Source organism: Hemitrygon akajei, chromosome 7, assembly GCF_048418815.1.
Source record: "Hemitrygon akajei chromosome 7, sHemAka1.3, whole genome shotgun sequence".
In the NCBI taxonomy this organism is placed as follows: domain Eukaryota; kingdom Metazoa; phylum Chordata; class Chondrichthyes; order Myliobatiformes; family Dasyatidae; genus Hemitrygon; species Hemitrygon akajei.
In genome coordinates, this window is record NC_133130.1 from 71600260 (window position 1) to 71614359 (window position 14100).

General features: G+C 41.5%; 1 protein-coding gene across 8 annotated transcripts in view; it reads left to right on the forward strand.

Annotated features, from left to right (window-relative positions):
• Positions 1 to 14100, forward strand: part of LOC140730552 (N-acetyllactosaminide beta-1,3-N-acetylglucosaminyltransferase 2-like) — a 56930-nt gene that overhangs the window by 34521 nt on the left and 8309 nt on the right. The gene's annotated exons all lie outside the window — the stretch shown is intronic.

Genomic DNA, 14100 nt, shown 5'->3' on the forward strand with positions numbered 1-14100 from the left:
ACCACAATCCCTTTGCTAATTATTGCAGAACTCTCCAAGGCTTTGTTAAAATAATCTCCAAAGCTGAAGACATCTGCCACCTTGAAGCACGCGTCCAACAGATGTGTTCATTGTAAAACCTGATCATTCCTCAGTCACGCTCAGCAGTCTGCCTTGGAAGTATTTTGCTGTTCCTTCATTCTGACTGGGTTAAAATCCTAACAGCATAAACTGTGACCACATTACTGAAGTAGTTTCACAGTGCTTACCTCCACCCTCTTGAAGGCACATTGGGATAGGCAGTGAATGCTGATCTTGCCCATTGATGTGCAGTCCTGGCAAGTAAAACAAATGCACATCCCTTGGCGTCTGCTATATCGGAAAGTAGTCATCTTGTTTCACTTGGTGCAAGTTATTCCTCACATTCCGTTCTCTGTTTACCATTGGCATCTCATCGTTTGGTGACTGTTCTATGAAGTAGTATTTTCCTGCTACCAACCACTTACTTTGAACCAGCTGTTGTTGGGTGATAAACATCTTTGAAACATAGCAAACCTACAGCACAATACTGGCCCTTCGGCCCACAATGCTGTGCTGAACAGGTACTAACTTCAGAAATTACCTAGGGTTACCCATAGCCCTCTATATTTCTAAGCTCCATGTGCCTATCCAAGAGTCTCTTAAAAGTCACTATTGTATCTGCTTCCACCACCGTCACTGGCAGCCCATTCCATGCACTCACCACTCTCTGCATGTAAAACCAAATAAATTAATAAATAATAATAATTAAAAATCTGTACCTACTTCCAAGGACCTTAAAATGGTGCCCTCTCATATAAACCATTTCAGCCTTGGGAATAAGCCTCTGACCATGCCCATGATTGAATGGCAGAACAGACTCAATGGGCTGAATGGCCTACTTTTGTTCCTATATCTTATGGTCTAATGATCAATGCCTCTTATCATCTTGACTGTTTTATCTGTGGATCTGAGATGGACAAGTTTAGAAGGGACTATGTCTGACCTGTCATGACTTGTGCCAGTGAGTGAGACACGTAAGTATGTTCCTTCTTTCAAAAATAGTTTTTTAATGCTCTCCGTTGACTAAGCCACAGAATCCCAATAGGTCTTGTGGAAAGTATAGGCAAGGTTTGTTTCTCACTACTCCACCATCTCCTTAAATTAGCTCTCCTTTTTCATTTGTTCAACTATTGCTCTGACAGGTTGTGAGTTCAGACTCCATTGTCTCTAAGGTAAACACCATTATTTCTTACTTTTGGAAGGTATCAAATCATATCACCTGGGGTTACGGTTGAAATGTTCTGAATATTTTCTTTGGTAACTGTTTAGTTTTCTCTGGCTAAGTGATGGAACTCAATGGAATTGATAGTTGTAAGATCTTTTAACCTGCTCCACCAGCCATCATATCACGTATAATTTCCTCTATTGTCAATGAGGTGTTGCTAACAGATAACCCTTCCGCTTCTCCCTCCTCCTCATTTCCTGTGGGACTCTGGTTTACTCTTCCATTTCCATCTCCAACACCACCTCCATCTCACAGCATTTCCCTATACAATTGCAGGAGATGCAACACCTGCCAATTTTCCTTTTCCCTTCCCATTGTCAAAATATATTAATACTCTGAGCAAGTCAAGCAGTCATTCGCTTAGAATTTTTAAATTTCTCTGTAATGCCTGTAGTGCTGACTCAACACTGACACTTTGAAAAGCATCCCCTAGAGTTCATTTAAGGGCAGAATCAAACATTTTAGTTGTCTGTCAATTTATTTTTTTTATTGTGCAATCACTCAAACTTTTGGCCTGTTTGTGTTCTATATCAGGTCAAATGTTGAGATCTGTCTTGTATCTGGTTGTGCTACATACTTAGGGCTAAATATTGAAGTCAGCAGCTTCAAATAATCAGCCTTTCAAGTTTGTGTCAGAACTGGCCAGTCTGACAACTGAGCAAGAAATGCTGGAGCTACTCAGGAGTTCAGATAGTCATAGAAAAGTACAACACAAAAACAGGCCCTTTGCCCATCTAGTCCATGCAGAAACCATTTAAATTGCCTATTCCCATTGACCTGCACCGGGGACCAAAGCCCCCCATACCCCTACTACCTTTGTACCTATCCAACCTTTGCTGAAATGTTGATATCAAGCTTGCGTGCACCGCTTGTGCTGGCACCTCAGTCCACACTCTCATGACTCTGAGTGAAAATGCTTCCCCTCGTGTTCCCTTTAAACCATTCATCTTCTCCCCATTAATCCATGACGTGTGCAGTCCCATCCAACCTCAGTGGAAAAAGCCTGCTTGCATATATCCTATCTGTACCCCTCATAATTTTGTATACCTCTATCGAATCTCCTCTCAATCTTCTACATTCTAAAGAATACAGTCCTAACCGATTCAATCTTTCCTTATAACTCAGATCCTCCAGACCCAGCAACATCCTTGTAAATTTTCTCTGTACACTTTCAACCTTGTTTACATCTTTCCTGTCGGTTGGTAACCAAAACTACACACGATACTCCAATTTGCGCCTGACCAACATCTTGTACAATTTCAACGTAACATCTCACACATTGGTTTATGAAGGTTAATGTGCCAAAAGTTTTATTTGTGACCCAATCTACCTGTGATGCCACTTTCAATGAATTATGGACTTGTATTTCCAGATCCCTTTTTTTCTACCACACTCCTCAGTGCCCGACCTTCAAAGTGTAAGACCTGTCCTGGTTTGACCGAAGTGCAACACCTCACACTTGTCTGCATTAAATTCCATCCACCATTTTTCAGCCCATTTTTCCAGCTGATGCAGATCCCTCTGCAAGCCATGATGGCTTTCTTTGCTGTCCACTGCACCCCAATCTTGGTGTCATCATATGTAGCCTTCTCACTGGGGCTCATATACAATCTTGGCCTCACTAGTTAACTCTACCGACAGCCAGGTGACTCAGTGGTGAGGTCCACCTTTCATAAACAATATATGGCTAGAGTCGGTATTATTTGGGGTTCAACCAAACGAATGTTCCAATTAAGGAACAGCGATTGTAGTGAAAGCTGTGTAAATACTACCCAGACATGGTTATCAGTTGCCCAGATCGTACACCAGCATAAAACTATAAAGAAAGTATATTTCCTAAACTTCAGCTTTATCAAACAGTTAACAAGAAAAGAAGCAGCATGAAAGGGCACATTACAATTAATCCTGTCTAAATACACTTAAATATTGGAGCTCATGTCTATAATGGCTGGGTAAACTGCTTTACTCACGGCATTGAATTCACATTGCCAATCATAGATAGGACTTCTCTGCTTGGACTCTATGCATTAAGGTTTTCCCTTCAGATAGGATCCTCTCCTCTCCACATCCCCCGCCAAAAGACCCCAAGCCCAACTACTGTCCATCAGATATCTCCCTCTACCCAGTTCTCTGTAGAACCTTCGCTCCATCCCACCATCTGATTGGCTGACCCAGCATTCCTAAGTTGAGTAACGTGTCTCCTTATCTTTAGCTGAAACCAAAACACTGCTCCTTAGCACACTGCTTTTACTGAAAACTACTAAAGTACAATATCTCACAGCATAGCAGTAGAAGTCTTAATCAGGGCATTACATGTAAATTTGCTGATCAAGTTAACCACATTATCATCTTGATCATTGATATAGATGAGAAACAACAACAGACCAAGTACTGATCCCTGTGGCACTCCACTAGTCACAAGCCTCCAGTCTGAGAAGCAACCATCTATTACCACTCTCTGGCTTCTCTCACAAAGCTAATGTCCGATCCAATTTACCACCTCCTATTGAATGGCAAGTAACTGATCCTTCTTGACCAACCTCCCATGTGGGATCTTGTCAGGTGTCTTATTAAAGTCCATCTAGACAACATCTACTGCCTTGCCTTCATCTACTTTCCTGGTAACTTCTTCAAAATACTCTTTAAGATTGGTTAGACATGACCTACCAAGCACGAAACAAGCTATGTCCATGTCTGTCCAAATACTTGTATATCTAGTCCCTTAGAATACCTTCCATAACTTTCCCATTACCAATGTCAGACTCACTGGCCTATAATTTCCTGGATTATGTTTAGAGCCTTCTGAAACAGCAGAACAACATTGCTATCCTCCAATCCTCTGGTACCTCCCCTGTCGTTAAGGTTGATACTTTGGTAGTAGAAATAAATGTGGGGACTATTTTCTAAATGGGGAGAAAATTCAAAAATCTGAGATGCAAAGGGACTTGGGAGCCTTTGTGCAGAACATTCTAAAAGTTAACTTGCAGGTTGAGTCAGTGGTGAGGAAGGCAAATGCAACGTTGAATGAAATGCATTCATTTCAAGAGGTCTAGAATACAAGAGCAAGGATGTGATGCTGAGACTTTATAAGGCACTGGTGAGGCCTCACCTTTGAGTATGAACAGTTTTGGAGCCCTCATCTTAGAAAAGATGTGCTGGTATTGGCAAGGGTCCAGAGGAGGTTCACAAGGATGACTCCAGGAATGAAAGGGTTATCGTGCAAGGAACATTTGATGGCTCTGGGTCTGTACTCGCTGGAATTCAGAAGGATGAGGGGGCCTTTTGAATGTTGAAAGGCTTAGACAGAGTAGATGTGGAAAGGATGTTTCCCATGGTGGGAGAGTCTAGGACAAGAGGGCACAGCCTCAGGATAGAGGGACGCCCTTTCAAACCAGATGCAGAGAAATTTCTTTAGCCAAAGGCTGGTGAATTTGTGGAATTTGTTGCCACGTGCAGCTGTGGAGGCCAGATCATTGGGTGTATTGAAGGCAGAGATTGATAGGTTCTTGATTGGACGTGGCATCAAAGGTTACGGGGAAAATGCCGGGAACTGGGGTTGAGGAGAAGGAAAATGGATCAGTCATGATTGAATGGTGGAGCAGATACGATGGGCCAGATGGCCTAATTCTGCTCCTGTATCTTATGGTCTTATGATATAATTATCTTTACTAGAGCCCCGGCAATTTCTGCAGTTGCCTCCTGTAGAGTCCAAGGGAACACCTTGCCACGCCCTGGGAATTTATCGACCCTGATTTGCCTAAAGACAGCAACCACCTCCTCCTCTGTAAACTGTAAAGGATTCTTGAAGTTGATGCTGCCTTGCCTCACTTCTATGGAATCTGTGTCCATCTCCCGAGTAAATACGGATGCAAAAAATTTAAATTAAGAGCTCCCCCATCACTTTTGGCTCCACACAGGATTACCATTCTGATCTTCCCGACCAGTTTTGTCCCTTGCAATCCTTTGTTCTGAACATAGCTGTGGAATCCCTTTAGGATTCTCCTTTACCTTGTCTCCAAGGGCAACCTCATGCCTTCTTTTAGCCTTCCTGATTTCTTAAGTGTTCTCTGCATTTCTTGCACTCCATAAGCACCCTATGTGTGCTGACCTGCCTGTACCTGCTATACAACTTTTTTTTTCTTAACAAGGGCCTCCATATCTGCTGAAAACCAAGGTTCCCTACGGTTGTTATCTTTACATTTTATTCTGACATGCACATATAAGCTTTGTACTCTCAAAGTTTCACTTCTGAAGGCCTCCCACTTAGCATAAGACACAGGAGAATTGGGCCATTTGGCCCATTGAGTCTGCTCTGCTATTCAATCATGGCTGATCCCTTTCAACCTGCCTCCACAGCCCTACTCCCTGGCCTTCTCCCCATAACCTTTGATGGCAGGACCAATCAATAACTTAGCAATCTTCACCTTAAATACACCCAACAACATGGCCTCCACAGCTGCCTGTGGTAACAAATTCACCACCTTCTGGCTAAAGAAATTTCTCCGCATCTGTTTTATATGGACGTCCATCTATACTGAGCCTGTGCCTTCTTGTCCTAGATTCCCCATCATGGGAAATATCCTTTCCTTATCTATTCTCTCGGCCTTTCAGTATTCAAAATGCTTCAATGAGATTCCCTCCCATTCTTCTGTTCCAGCAAGTTCAGGCCCAGAGCCATCAAACGTTCCTCATATGACAACCCTTTCATTCCCAGAATCACCCTTTGAACTGCCCTTGAATCCTCTCCAATTCCAGCGCATCTTTTCTCAGATAAGGAGCTCAAAACTGTTCACAGTTCTCAAGATGAGGCCTTACCAGTGCCTTAACAAGTACACCTTTGCCAAAAAATAACATGCCTCACTTGCTAGATCATTTTGACACCATAAAGATTGGTCTTTCTCCAATTTAGAATCTCAATCCGCAGATCAGACCTGTCTTTTTGCATATATACTTTGAAACTAATGTGATTGTGATCATTAGATGCAAAGTGTTCTCCTACACTAACTTCTGCCATCTGCCCTGCCTCATTCCCTAGCAGCAGATCAAGTATCACATACTTTCTCATTGAGACTTCTACGTACAGATTAAGGAAACTTTCCCGAGCGCTTCTGACAAACTATCCTATCTCGTGCTTTTACAGTATGGGAGTCCCAGTTAATATGTGGAAAGTTAAAAGCACCAACTATAATATGTTTCTTGCAACAGTCTGCAATCTCTGCAAATTCGTTCCTCTAAATCTCTCAGACCATTGGGTGCCCTGAAATATAGCCCCATTAATGTGGTCATACCTTTCTTATTCCTTAACTCCCCCATAATACTTCACTTTGCATATACCCTAGTCTGTCCTGAATGAGCACTGCAATGACATAATCCCTGACACCCCTCCTCCTTTAATCTCTCTTGCTTTGTCGTATCTAAAACAAAGGAATCCCAGAACATTGAGCTGCCAATCCTGCCCCTCCTGCAACTATCTCACTAGTGGCTACAATATCATAATTCCATGTGTTGACCCATGCCCTGAGCTCATCTGCCTTTACTACGATACTTCTTGCATTGAACACACAGATCAGAACTCTAGTTGCACCACAGTTAACCTTTTGATTCCTGACTTTGTCCGAGATCTTACTAACATTGGCTTCCACAACCTCTCCACTAACTGTTCTGGCACTGTGGTTCCCATCCCCTGCTACTCCACTTTAAACCCCACTGTGCAGAGTTAGCAAACCTTCCTGCTAGGATAATGGTGTGTCTCCCCCCCCCGTTCAGATGCAAATTGTCTCTTCTGTACAGGTCCGACCTTCCCTGGAAGAGAGCCCAATGATCCAAATATCTAATGCCCTCCCTCCTACACCAACTCCTTAGTCACATATTAAACTGTATACTATTTCTATTTTACAATTTCTGTCTTCACTAGCATATGGCATGGTTAGCAATCCTAAGATTACAGCCCTGGAGATCACAACACTTGAACTCTCTGAGCTCCCTTTGCAGCATCTCGCCACTTGTCCTTCCCATGTCATTGATACCTGCACAGATCACAACCTCTGGCTGTTCACCCTGCCACTTAAGAATGCTGAGGACTCGATCTGAGATATCCCAGACCCTGGCACCCGGGAGGAATATCGCATCCGGGAATCTTGTTCTTGTTCACAGAACCTCCTTGCTGTTCCCCTAACTAAAGAACCTTCTATCACCACAGCTCGCCTCTTCTCCCTCCTTCCCTTCTGAATCATAGAGTCAGACTTGGTGGCAGTGATCTGATCACTGTGACTTTCCTCTGCTCCGACATCCACCCCAACAGTGTCCAAAGTGATACCTGTTGTAGAAGGGGACGGCCACAAGGGTGCACTGTCCTGGCTGTTTAACCCCTTCCCCTTCCTGACTGTCTTTCAGGTTCCTGTGTCCTGCTCCTCAGGTGTAACTACCTCTCTATATGTTGTACCTATCACACTGTCAGCCTCCTGAATGATCCAGAGTACAAAATCTCCACTCTTTGTCCTCTGCACTCTACTTGACCCTACCTTGCTTTAATTTGTTCTTGTCAATCGATCCAGAACACTGATCGGCCGCTGCTCAAAGCTCCAAAACTGCCGCAAGTTGCTGCCTTTTCGACTCGATCAGGCTTCCGATCTCTTTGATTGGCCGCTATCTGTGAGCAGGGAGGCAAGGTTAGCATTTCAGTTCTGCGTTACTGTGATGTAGTGGTTCCTTACATAATTTTTAGACTGTATCCACCAAAATATCTGAGCATCATAAGACAGAGGAGCAGAATAGGTTCCTAAATATCAGCTCTGTCACTGTGCTTCCATACTGCTTGTACTTTGATTTTGCTACATGTTCTGTGAATACTGAACAACGATGAGTGCTGTGGTTAATTGTTTGATTGAATTGATATGCACTAAGTGCATGGCACAAAGCCTCTTTTTTTAAATTGCAATATTTGCAAGCTAAATGTCTTGCCGCTTCAGTTCTGGCAAATATTCATCAAAAAACACTGACGGTTTGCTGAATGAGGTACCTCTGCACTGGGTAAAGTAATTTGTTCCCATGCCTTTTCAGCTTCAGTTATTTTTGTCCGATGAACTCACAAGTGCTTTTCCAGCAAACTCTTAAGGGAATTTTTTTTTAAAAAATCTTGAACTTGCCTATTAATCTAGTTGGAATTAATTCCTTCATTTCTGCGGTTGTTTTTTCAAGAGTCCAGATATATTTCATATCCTGGTGTCCAGGCGAATAGATTGCTCTCGAACGCAGCACACTTGTGCCCTGAAATTGTGCACAATTTGCAGGCAGTTTCCCTCTCTCGACCCCCATAAAATCAAATCTTGCTGGCACTTATTCACTGGTGCCTTTCATTGTTTTGAACTTGGGAGCATTTCTGCAATGTATCTACGCTGCTCTGCTTAACCCAGTGTTAATTTCTCTTTCTTTGTCCTAATTATTCCCTTCCTGTCATTTCCCATTCTGAAATTATACCTTTTGCAGTGTCAAAACAATGTGGAAATATCATGAATAATTTCTTTCATATTTCTGAGTTGCCTCAATATGTACAACATCCTACACAATGATTTTTAAATGCAGTTACTGTCGCAGCAAAGTCCAGCAGGAAACTTGATGTAACTCCTGCAAAAATCAATTTTACTTTTGTTGTACAGAATTAGGTCATGGTAAATGGGTGAGTTAACAAAATATTCAGTATCGGGTAACATTTAATATGTGTGATGGAAGACAACGTCCCCTTCTATGATGTCCCTTGTATTCAGATTTCTGTATACACTTACACACTTAGCATTGCTACACATACTTGATAATGCCCCTCCATGTCACTTATCCCCAAATCGACTTTGTTCCCTCAAAACCGCTCTCTTCCTTCATTTCTCCCAAAGCTTTATTTTGCTTTACTACAATACACGAAATTTCATGAGATATTTTTGCAGAATCACTGTCTGTGTCTCCATGAGTTATATGATACAAATGCATAAAACTGGATATTGATATTTTTATTCCTGGCTGAGATCATTGCACTTCGGCGCAACTCCTACCTGAATTTGAATTTGTCACAGAATAAGTGTTCAAAATGGTGGAGTGTAGCAAATGACAGTAACTAATTTGTACAAAATTGCTACTTCATCCCCCTTTGGGTGGAGGATTGCTTCAGAAATCGCTGAATTCTGTACGCCTGGCTGCTGTGCTTCAAATCTAAGAACTCTGTGACGACTTACCCCACTAATATGATGAACTGAATACCAAGACTTTGGGCCTACGCCGGGGATTTATGTCCAAGGACTCGATTTGGTTCGGATTGTTGTTGTTCCTTGCTTCTGATGTTTGCATGATTTTTTTTCTTTCTCTGTGTGTGTTGGGGGTTGGTCATTTTTTTAGGTTCCTTGCCTTGTGGCTGTCTGTAAGCAAACAAATCTCAAGGTTTTTGAATCTTTGGAATCTGATGTGGATGATAAGGCCTATGTGAAATCCATAGGTTTGCTATGGGCCAAGCACCAAGTAATGAGTGCGCAGTTTGAGAGGTGATGCGCTCTCTGTTATTTATTGAGCTTTTTGCCCACTGTGCTTTTTGGCATTATTGGTCTTTTCCTTTGATATAATACAATGTTAATGTCTTTTGTTGGCTGGAGTGGGACAACTCTTCCAATCAGGCTTCTCTTACCTTAAAGAATTTTTTTTGTAGATTTTGCATTAAGTATTTGCAAACAGATGAATAAACTCCTTTTGGGCTTCCAGCCAGGCGCAGGTATTAATTATAACTGACGTTTCCATGACAAGCTCTGCTATTGAGGCCTGGTATCTGATTGCAGAATTTATCATCGAAACATCGGCTATAATTGATACTTGTATTTGGCCGAAAGACTGAGAAGAGTTTATGCACCACATTCGCTGGGAAAGCACTAGATCCTTTTACTTTTATTTGCAAGCAGATTTACTGTCATGTTGTAGAATTCTCATGAGATGGGGTTTCGAGCCCAGTAGGGTAAAGCTAATTCTGGATTGGTGTTGGGTAATTAATCCGATTTTATTTGGGAGCTTAAGGTAAAGGAACTCTTTGGAGGCATTGGCTGTAATATGGTAGAATTGGCCCTGCAGTTTGAGAGGGAGCAGGTAAAACTGGATGTACTGGTGTTACAATAGAGTGAAGGGAAAAACAGATGCCTGAAAGAGGAGCTGCCCAAAGTTGATAGGAGGTGAATAACAGGGTTGAGAGTGGAGCAGAAATAGCTGGAGTTTCTGGTAATTCAGAAAGCACAGGATTGGCTATTCCCAAGAAAATGAAGAACTCTAAGGGGAAGATGAGGCAACTGTGGCTGACAAGGGAAGTTAAAGACAGCATAAGACAAGAGAGGGCTTACAAAATATCAAAAATTAGTGGGAAGCTTGAGGATTGGGAAATTAAAAAAAAACAACTATAAAAGTATTAAGGGAGAGAAAGATGAAATATGAAGGTAAGCTAGCCAATAATATAAAAGAAAATATCAAAAGTTAAGAGAGGCAGATGTTAACATTAGGCTGCTGGAAAATAATGCTGGAGAGATAGTAGTGGACAATAAAGACATAGTGGATATTTGCTGTAGAAGTATTTTGCATCAGTCTTCACTGTGAAGACTCCACCAGGATGCCCAAAACTCTGGAGCAGTGGCCACCAACCACCGGGCCATGGCTCTAGTGAGTTCCCCTGAAATGAGTGCAGTCACTATTACTCAGGAAAAGATGCTTGCTAAGCAGAAAGGTCTTAAGGTAGATAAGTCACTTGGACCAGATGGACTACACCCCAGTAGTAATAGTGGAGATTTTCAAGAACTTTGATCTTCTGGAATGGTTCAGGAGGGCTGTACTACTCAACTCTTCTATCTCCTGGGATACTTAGTGGCCAGGGGGAAATCTTGTCTGAAAAACTTAGTGGAATTTTGAGGCTAGATGGATAGCCAATTGATGTTTATTGGAATTTCCAGAAGGCCTTTGACAAGGTGCTGCACATGAGGGTGCTTAATAAAATGAGAGCCATGTTATTACAGGAAGGATACTAGCATGGATTGAGCATTGTCTGACTTTCAGGAGGCAGAGTGGAAATAAAAGGGGCCTTTTCTGGTTGGCTGCTTGTGACTAGTGGTGTTCCACATAGGTTAATGTTGGATCTGTTACTTTTCATAGTATATGTTAATAATGTGGATGACAGAATTGATGGCTTTGTGGTCGAGTTTGCAGATGATGTGAAGGTAGGTGGAGGGGCAGGTAGTAAGTGTTGAGGAAGCGGTGAGTCGACAGAAGGACTTGGACAGATTGGGAGAATGGGCAGATAGAATATGGTGTTGGGAAGTCTATTGTCATGCACTTTAATAGAAGGAATAAAGGCATGTATTATTTTCTCCACAGGAAGCAAGTTCAGAAATCGGAGGTGCAGAAGGACTTGGAAGTCCTAGTGCAGGATTCCTTAAATGTTAAGTTGTAGTTGAGTGGACAGTAAGGAAGGCAAATATAATGTTGGCATTCATTTCGAGAGGACTAGAATATAAAAACAAGTATGCCACGCTGAGGCTTTATTAGGTATTGGTCAGACCATATATGAAGCATTGTGAGCAGTTTTGTTCCTAATCTCTGAGAAAATATGTGCTGACATTGGAGAGGGCTCAGAGGAGGTTTATGAGAATAATTTGGAGATGAAAGGATTAACATGAGGAGTGCTTGATGGCTTTGAGTAATCAAGAGTGAGGGGGGATCTCATTGAAACCTACTGAATATTGAAACACTGAGATAGAGTGGATATGGAAAAGATATTTCAAATAGTGTGAGAATCTTGGACCAGAGGGCATAGTGTTGGAATCGAAGGATGTCCCTTTAGAACAGAGATGAGGGGAATTTCTTTCGCCAGAGGGTGGAGGCCAAGTCACTGGGTGTCTTTAAAGGAGGTGATAGGCTCTTGATTAGTAAGAGCATCAAAGGTTATGGGAAAAGGAACAGAGAATGACGTTGAGGAAATAATTCAGCCATGAATGAATGGCAGAGCAGATTCAATGGGCCGGATACCCTAATTTTGATCCTATGTCCAATGGTTTCCAAGCACATTGTGTAACTGACAGTCTTGGTAACCTAACTGATACCATTGTAGATTCCTTTAAGATTTAAAACCAATGTTTTTAATTGAACTCATCACTTAAGATCATTATGTAACATAAAGTACCATTATATTGTGATTACTATTTTCAAAAGACATGTTAACTAAAATATAAATAATGAAACCTTTCTGAATACTAGAACTATAATTAGCTATTCCCTTTTTGGTTCCTCAAGACACTGTTGTAGAAAACATTTTTTATACTCCATGAATTCATCCTCCGTGCAATTACTGCTAGTAGAATTTATATTGAGATTTAAACCTGACCCCTCCTCCATGGTTTTTGTACTATCTCTGTTATATGTGTCTCTAATTCCCTGATTTTTACAATGATTTACATAACCTTTATTGTTGATTGCCTGCAGACAATCTTGATCATCTTTTACTGCCCCATGCTGTTTCTTGGCTCCACCCATAATTACTTTATTTGTGGATTTTCTGATGCTTTTACTTGATTACTTTAATCCCCATTTTTTTTTCACCAGAGCTTCTCTTTCTCCTTTACAATTTTGTCCATCTCTTCGCAAGTTTTATATCTTGAAGTTTGGACAAGTTTTCCAAGCAGAACTTGAGATGAGTGGTTGACGTGGTCTTTCTCCAATTTGGAAATTGAGTACTCTTCCCACAGAGGAGTTCTAATAACAAAGAGCTAAGAGCAGAATTTAAGGCTAGGAGTGATGCTTGATGCTGACTTCCACAGAAGCTTATTATTAACTATTTGGCAAGCCTGCAGTTATGTTAAAAGGTTCTTGATAAACAGATACAGAACAAAACAGCCCAGGAACCCTTTGATCCACAATGTCTGTGCTTAACATGATACCAAATTAAACTCATTCTCTTCTGCCTGTATATTATCCATACCCCTCCATTCCTTGCACATAATGTGTCTAAGAACTACTTAGACACCACCATTGAATCTGCTTCCACCAGTACTGTTCCTGGCACCTTCCACTCTAAACAATGAAATATGTCTCATCACATACTGTATCTCTTTAAAATCTATCCCTCTCTCACTTTGGATGCGTATTCTTTTCTACTTGACAATTCTGCCCTGCGTGACCATCAACCCTATCTAAGGCTCTAGCCTTGGCTCCAAAGCTCCAGAAAAAGCAGCCCACGCTTGTCCAATCTCTCCTTACAGCTCAGAGCTTCTAATCCTGGTAAACATCTTCGGCACCTTTTACAAAGTCTTCACATCCTTCCTGCAATGTACCCTTCGCAGTACGTTACCATGGTGCAAAAGACCAATTCCTTTGGCACTGAACATGATTGATATTTATTCCAATGCACCATTTTAATGGCTTCTTTTCAAAAAGTACTTTGTAATTGGTTGATCAGAAATTAAAATGTTGTACGATGGAGAGCATGGAACAAATGCCAAGAGCTGAGAGCTCATTATCTTTATTATTTTTATCACCACCTTTAAAATCTTTTGAGTTCTATTTTTACCTCTGAAATACTTAACACTGCTTAAAGCAAACTGTCCTTTGCCAAGGAAATGTGGAGTGAGTGCCTGATCCCATGATTTTTCCTTTTACTGTTCTAGCTTCAGCTGTTTTTTTTGTTGTTTTGTAAAGATTTGGCACTTCTGCTACACTTGGGCTGCAGTTTTTTGCACATAGAGCTTTTGATTCGGAGAAATAAGAGGTTTTACTCAGTGTAACAAATATTTTAATAATTTTACTTGGAATCC